The sequence below is a fragment of the Cuculus canorus genome, chromosome 6 (genome assembly GCF_017976375.1).
Source record: "Cuculus canorus isolate bCucCan1 chromosome 6, bCucCan1.pri, whole genome shotgun sequence".
NCBI lineage: Eukaryota > Metazoa > Chordata > Aves > Cuculiformes > Cuculidae > Cuculus > Cuculus canorus.
Genome location: NC_071406.1, coordinates 22317475 through 22326137, shown reverse-complemented (window position 1 = coordinate 22326137; position 8663 = coordinate 22317475).

The following is an 8663-nucleotide window of genomic DNA, read 5'->3' as shown; positions in this document are numbered from 1 at the left end:
TTTTACTCAAGACTGAGCAAACTTCTGCTTTGTGGTATCAGATGTCACCATCCTAAGATATTCAGCTTGGCACAGTGAGACCACTTCATTGCCTCATTTCATGCTGGTGTGTTTCAGGCTACGTGCTGAGTATCTCCAGTATTTGGCTTTTTATACTAAGTGCAATAGATTCAATTTTCCTATTCTTACAGGCAATATCTTTAGCCGTATACCCTGAAATGCCTTACGGATTCAAGCTGTCCCTTAATCAGCATTGCGGAGGATACAGTTTTGATCTTTTTCTCTAATATATGAGCTATGATACTAGATTCATCCTGGCATACATCTGACAGACCAGACCGAAAGCATTCAGTTAGAGACACTTTATGACCAGAATGGGGCCAACAAATTGGAGACAATCTGAAAAATAGAGATTGAAATATAGCATAGAGGGGGAAAAAAGGATATCTCCAGATAAGGTGTCATCATGGAGGACTTAAATTGCACATCTATCCAGACAGCTACAGGCCATCCTCAAAATATGCACTACAGTATCTGCATTCTGATATTTACTTTTACAAATATGCAATAAATAAGGATTGTTTGTGAAAAGAACAGTTATGGGTCAAGAAGTAACATAGCAGAGCAAACAACTCTGCAAATATAAATGTGTATTATTAGTGGACAGTAACTGCTTCCTACTAAAATTAGCAGGAACGATGAACCCAACCCTCTTACTTTTTATTGGAGAATTAGGAAGCTAACGAGAAAATCTGGCAAAGAAACCGTCTTCTGCCTTCTAGAAAAAATCAGCAAAGCTAACATTGCTCAAACATAACGAAGAAAACTCCACTGTACTGAGAGTTACTGGGCTGCAGATCTACCACTAAAAGACACCAGTGCTTGATACTGAACCAAGAAGTAAAAAATATAAAATGAAAAATCCTGCATTGACTGAAGGACCTGCAGAATTCTTTTCCATCTGTAGTTTTTGTGATTGTTAATACTTCTACAAAACACTGCTGAAGTGCCATAGAGCAAAATTACAAGCAAGAGATGGATGTGTCTGGTTTGATCTTCGTGCCTCTTTGATTAGGTGTGGGTAAGAGTCGATGTCCTCTCTGCATACTGTGGCATGTTTTAATATCTGTTACTTTCTGGGTTGATTTGCAGTTTGAGTCCTTAACTTATGGCTTTTTTTAATTTTTTTTTATTTAGCTCTTGATTACATCACAGAAGATGCGATTCGCTTGAACTACAAAACCCCTGTTTGTTGTGGTACTAATAATCATTGTATCTACTGAAAGCTGCAGCAGAGGAGAAAGGGAGGAGGCCTAACAGGCTTGACACCAGCTTTTGTCTGTGTTGCAGCAAGGGGAGAGGGAAAGATGTCTAGGAATTGTCTTATCATCATACATAAGCATTTTTATTTGTTTATATAATCTCTTGGATGCTTTTTCAATGCCTGTCTTAACTCTTTGTTCTTGAAGTAAGCAAGGAAAAACTATATGACCGGCATTTAATTTTTGTTTTTCTCAAGAGCAGCTAGTGTCCCTTGTGTTGAGAAGAAAACAGGACCATGTGGAAAGCTAGATTTCAATTAACACATCAAAGGGCAATTTGTGGGGTTTTGCCTATAAGGTTTAGCTGATTTGCAGGACTGTGGGAATTTTGTGTTTTCCTATATGCACATGTATTGCATTCTTGCCGTTTTTACTTCTCTACTTTTCCTCTGCGTCTCCGAAGGGAGCAAATGAAAGCAGTATAATCTTGTTGAATGTATTCTATGGTTCTTGCCGATGAATTAGATGAACAGCTGCTGGGAACAGTCTAGGAATACAATTTGGTGAAAGAAAGAGATGAGATACAAACAAATTCCCTTATGATGCCATTCATTCTATATGCAGTATTATACCAGAGGGGTAGAAAGATGAGAAGGCCTAAAATTTCATTTCAATTTGAGCTGGTTTAAAAAGAAGCAATTCTACATACATTGCACCCACAAAACCATGTATTTATAGGCACAAACTTTCACTTTGTAGGTAGAAACTGCATATTTGGGTTTTTTGCATGCGTAAGAACTTACTTTTAAAGGCACAGCCATTGTACTGTCTTCTCAATATGAGAAGTTACAATAGTTCTTACATTATATGCTTCATCTCTCTTCTGTGTGATTTAAACGAGGTTGGGAAGGAGGAGAAAGGCCTACATTTAGGCATGCAGATGCAGAACAATCAAAAATCCAGTCCAGAAAATGAAAAGGGAGTCATTGGTGTATGTCAGTGTTCCTGCAATATTTTCCCGCTCACATTTCTGCCTTGTAAAAATCTGGCATGCGATTGTGTGTTCAGACTGGAAATTAAAGCTAATCTCCTCAGTTGCCTTACAAATGTCACACACCAACTGAAGCAGTGGGCATTTAGCTTTCTTGTCTTGCGACCTCAGTAAACTTCTCGGATCCTTTTCACTCAGCAGTGCCTGGAAAACACATGTAAACACACCTGTTGAGAGAAATGGGAAATGGGAGAGCCAAACATAACAACTGCATTGATCTTGGATTAAGTATCGTTTAGTGTAGTTCTGATAATTCACACTATTTTGGAAAGGTTGGTCAGATATTTTAATGGGGATCTTGGTGACATAGAACACATCATGGCCTTTGGCCACGCATCCCATATTTTGATCCAGATGTCTGTGGTTTACCAGCTTGTTCCCTTTTATGCCACTGCAGGCCAGTAGTAAGAATTGGATTCTTTTCTTGATTGGTTGGTTGGAACACATGAAAAAACTCTCTTTAAGTTTTGTAAACTACAAGGTTGGTCTGAAAAAATAAGGATTTTAGAGTTCCAGGAAAGTAATTTAAAATAAATATTTAAAATGTTATTCTGGAACAACACTTTTTTCATGCTTAGATAATTGGAAGAGGTCTTCTAACTATGAAAAAATGGAAAAAGAAATATGTATATTTTTAAAATTAACTCTTAGAATTCATGTAAAATGTAACAGTAGTCATGAAGACTTCAACATGAGTGATGTTTTTGTTTCTTTAGAAGGGATTGAATTAGCTCTCAGAATGAAAGTGTCATCAGATCAACTGTGTAACTATAGCTTGACACTTCGTGCCTCTGTGCATGTGAATAGCTTGATATTATCTAAGTACTGGTAACAGTGATACCTAAGGCTACCGTGGATAAACACAGAAGGTTTCTGATGACAGCATCTCTAGCACAGGAGAAAAGCTTTCGTGTGGTTTATGATACCATCATAACCCTGAGGTGCTGACTGAGCCTCATTCACAGTTATTCTGTGAGTTGTTTCTCTGTATTTCATGTATCACTTCTCTCTTGTTGAAAATCATAAATATGTTTTCTCTTTAAATAAACCCAGATGAAAATTAAGACTTAAAATCAAAATACCTTTTACTACCCTGGTTATTTTAAAAGAATTCAAAATTTCAATATGTAATTTATCAAGTGTAATAGTTTTTAGTTAAATTTAACACAGCATTATGATTTTTGCCATGCAGTGATCATATTACTCCACACAACAGTCAACTCTATCGTTATTAATAAAATACAGTGAGTATTGCTTGAAGCTTTTGCAAAGATGTATATGTGTAAGCTGGCTAAAAAAAAATGGTACTAGCATTTGCCGTTATAAAAATCTGTGGTTCATTTTCTGAATTATGTCTTATTTTACATGGAGGTTTGTTTTATTTTACTAAGGCCTTGGCTGCCTGTAACAGTTGTCCTGCCTAGCCTACAGCAACCAAGTTAAATGAAACAGGTTCTCTAGTTCTCTAGTACTGAAAAAAAAGGAGATGGGCAGAAAAAGACCTTAAAAGGTCATTTAGTCCATCCCTGTTCTGGGGCTGGAAATGGGTAACTAGGTCATCCCTGACAGATGTTTGCGTCAGCTGCTGTTAAAAACGATAAATGAAGGGGACTCCACAACTTCTATAAACCTTTTCCATCTAGTTTAGACTTAAAGTTGAAAGGATTTTTTTGTTATTGGTTTTCTTTTTTTTTTTTTTTCATCTGGTCTGTTTTTCTTTGCTGCAAATTAAGTGCTTATTTGTTATCATTCACATGGGGACAAAGAACTGTTGATCATGCTTTTCTGTACGCTGCCTTTTAAAAATTTCATTTTCACCCCAGTTGTCTTTTTCCGAGGAAGCCAAGCCCCATTCCTGCAACCTTTCCTTGTAAGTCATACTTTCAAAATAACTTATCATTTTTGTTGATTTCATTTCAACTCCATCCAAATTGTTGAAATTGTTCTTGGAGTGCATTGCCCAAAATTGCACAGAATGCTCCAGCTGAGGCCTCGGCAGCACTCAAGATTGCAAAATAATTAGGTCCTGCATCTCACACACTGCACTCTTCCTAATACCTCCTGGAATGCAAAATGTCTTTCCGCAACATTGTGATGTTGGTGACTTATATTTAGTTTGAAATCCTCTCGAACCTTCCAATCCTTTTCGGCAATCCTGTTGCCTTTTTAAAGCATCATCATATTCTGTTGTTATACTGTTTTATTTTTGTCATGAGTAGTGCTTAGTTTCTCTCTATATAATATGAGCTTGTTATATTGATTCTTTTGTCTACATATTTGTAATTCTGATCTGTTTTCCTATGTTTTCACTACCCCTTCCAGATTTTTTGCAAATTTTACAAGTTTACTCCCTGTTCTGCTATCCAAGCTGTTCGGTGAAAAATTGAATAGAATAGGATGGATGAGAAATCCCTGAAGGATGTTACTGCAGTGCCATCCTGCTTTGTCAGGAAACTGTTGATAAATACTGTTTGGGAGAAATATTTAACTACTTGTGTGTCAACTGCTACTTGATTTTATCTACACCATTTTTTTGTATTGTAGGCAGAATTAGAGAGGACCCAACTTAAAGCTTTGTTAAAGAGTGGATATCATATTTATGGCTTCCTTCTTATACAACAGGCCTTTTGCCCTTTCTAAGAAGGAAATCAAGAGATTTGACAATAATGATCCTAAGATTACATTTTACCATCTTATTGCTTAATTATTTTCTATCGTGTTGTTATCTTCATGCCTATACAGTAACTGCCTAATAACCTGTGATAGTATCCCTCAGAGATGGATAAAGTATTTATGAAAGTTAGGTCAATTGAACTCTAATTACTAAGACAGGCAGTATTTTCATCCTTCCTAGTCTTCTACGACCTCACTTGTACTCCAAATATTCTAAAAAAAACCCCTCCAAACCACAAAAATAAACTCCAGAATCATCTTGCATAGATTATTTTATCTTTTTAAATGCTCCAGGGTAATTTTTAGCACACTTTTCTATGGAAACACAGTTTATATGATCACACTGTGTGACCAGTCAACCACACCGTGCCTTTTGAACTTGCTGCTCACTTTCCATCCAAACCGGACTCAGTAGTGGTGGTCTCAAAGGTACCACATTTCTACGGTTTTTGTGAAAATGAGCAGGTAAATAGAGAGTCCTCCATGGCAACAAGGAATTCAATGTAAATGACAGCAAGCATTGGAAAACTCACAGAAAAATGTTATGAATATTCCAGCCATAAATTTCAGTCAGAGCTTTTGCTCTGGGCTAATCCAAACAGGAGACACAAGGCTACAGGGAGGCATGCTTTATCCACTGCTTTCTGAACTACACTTCTTGAGTCAGCAGGATCAGACACTGGCATGTCTTAATATCACTTAACCCATCCCCTCCCTTTTCTGGTCTGTGCTTCTTTGACTTTTTTTAAAATTAATTGCTTTGCATAGCTGATGCTAAGATTTTTGTGGACACTTTAGGCAAAAAAGAGCATTGAATATTTCAGTCTTCTCCTTGTCACATTATTTGCAGTCTTTCTTGTTAGATACTGGATTTGAACTTTCCTTTGTCTCACTTTGTGTGTGTGTGTGTTAACCTTTTATTGGCTTTTATGTCCTTTCCTAGTAACTCATTTTGCCTGTTATTTGTTCCTGATTTGTTCCTTGTGTGTGTGTGCTATTCTTTTAAACTCATTTTTAGTCATCTGCACTTGTTGCATTTTTTTAATGTGATTCCTTCTTGTTTTTTAGTTAAGCAAATAGCTCCCGATGAATCCTTGCTGCTCTCTCAGTGCTTTGTTTGCATCAGGGTAGTCTGCTGTTGTTGTTCCTTTAATACACTTCTCTCAGTAACTGTCAGACCTCTTATGCCCCCATTTCCTTCTGAATTTCTTCCGAAAGATCTACCTACCCATTCATTCCCAAAGCCAACTAAAATCTGCTTTTGGAAGCCCATTATCTTTCTGCCACTCCATGCTTTCTTTGGCATCATTAATTTAACTGTTTTGTGATCAGTTCTATATGTATACTTTCCACTTTTGATAAGAAAATATTGACTGATAAGCTAAATAATATGCAAAACAGCCTTTCTTCTCTTTTCTCCTCAGCCATCTGAAATCCCAAGTAGTTCTCAGTACCCTTCTTGAATGTGCTGGGCAGCTTGTCTCCTGTTTAGCTATCTTCCTTGTGTGCACACGCGTGTGCATGGAGGGGTGGTGGAAGAGAAGGGAAGGTTGTCCCAGACAGAGCTAAGCAGCTCCCTATTTCCAGTGCACGGGCATCGTGGAGTCAGGCAGCAGACTGGCTTACCTACACCTGGAAGGGAACAGAGGTGAGAAAACTGTAAATTATACTACTATTACTTTAGTATCTAATATTTCACCATCTATCAGGCTTATTGTTGATGTTATGTGGCCAAAACTTGAAGGCCTTATCAACAATTACCAAAAACCCAACCACCCTAAACTGACATGGCTTTTGCCTGAAAAAAAGCATCAAGACGTGCCCCATTGCTATTAGAAACCACATGCAGACATGGCTTTCTGCAAACACTGTCTGTCTCTAATGGCTGAAAATCAAAGGCAACAAAATAAGCTCCAGGCAAGACAGATACTTCAGGAGAGAAGATATAAGGTGTAAGGAGTGAGACAGAAGTATGAAAGATGTGTAGAAAAGCATGAGCTCAAAAAAAGATGGAGAGGAAGCCTGACAGATAAGAGGGGCCTGTTTACCTGAGAGCAGCATAATAAAAGAAATAGCCTGAGTGGAGGAAAAAATTGCAGGGAATAGCAGACATGTAGATTGCAAGGGACACAGGAAGAGAAGCAATAGAATAAAATGAAAACAGGCAGGTAGGGAAAAAGAAAGTGAATGTTTTTTAATTTCTTCACCAGGGAGCATTTAAAACCGGATTATTTTTTGTTAAAATGACATTCACAAGAAGGGATTGTAAAACTGTCCTTGAATCTGACTGGAATGCAGCTAATAATCGTAGTAGCTAAAGCAGGGAGACTGGAGTCGAGAGGAACATTTCTATGGTAGAAAAAAACCCCACAGTTTAAATTTTTTGTGTGTTTGGTTTGAAGGGAAGCAGTTTCCAGGCTTCTCCAAGATATGGAGTACAAATAATCATAGCAGAAGTGGATCACTGGATCTGACTGATAGTGGTGATATCAAAGGTATGATAAATGCAGTTTATGACAATTACATGGATGATAAAAATAGATCTGTACTTACATGGTGTTTGTATCTATTTCTCAAATGTAGAATTAATGCGATATTTTTTTTTTTCATTTTGGCTTCTCTGCATCTTGATATGCCGGTATATTTAGGGAAGATATTTTTGCTAGTATATTATTTATGTATGTTTTTGTTACCTTGCAACTCAGAGTTGCTAGCAAGTTCTATATTAAAAAAATTATAAAACATGTAATGCGGTGTATGGCTCAGGGAGACAGCCCTAATTCAGTGATTTAATTGAATTAAAATTGATTTAATCAAGTTCTAAATATTTTTTCCTATAAAAATATTATTTCTCTAAATCAATTTTAGAAAACTTTAACTAAACTGGAAAATTAACGTTAGTACAGTTGCAGCATTCTTATTTCTCATAAACAGAAATTCTGTTAGAATGAGGTGCAGAAGCTGTTACAATCTGAGATGGTGTTCTATCACAGCAATGCACTTGCTATCACAGTCACTTGGCATTTTACCTTGTATCCGTGCCAAAACTGCATTTGGAATCTTCTGAGCTACAGGACACAGACTGGAAGATTCTAGTCATCATTCCAGCCCAGCCTGGGCAGGAGCACATTGGTCTGATACAGGGAGGGTCCACACGCATGCTCAGCTGTGTCAGGAGAAGGAAGAACAGGGAGTTTGAGCTACAAAATTCCAGCATCCACCAAGATGTTTTCTTCTCCCAATTTATGTTTTCCCAGCATACTGCATTCCATCTAACCTAGAAATGTCATAAATACATAATTTTGATGATGAAACAATTTAGGTGTTTTCTACCTAAGCTGCTGTACCAGTATGTCTATTTCGTTACAAGAATGTTTTTCTCTTATAATAGGTACATCAGACTGGCTGCTAGTGTTGGCATAGCTATAGAGAGTGTGTATGTCCTTCTATATATAGGGCGTGTGTTTATGCATATGTATAAAATTCATATATATTGGCAAATGTACTGGCAAATATGCGGTGTGACATATTGTAATGACTTAAGCCTTAAGACAATACCACTACAGGTCTATTATCCAAAGTGCTAAGACGACAAGGAACTAAAAAAGAATTTGAAGCCTTCTTAACAAACAAAACCTCAGTTTAACGGGCATTGCAAATAATTGATGGGCTAAATG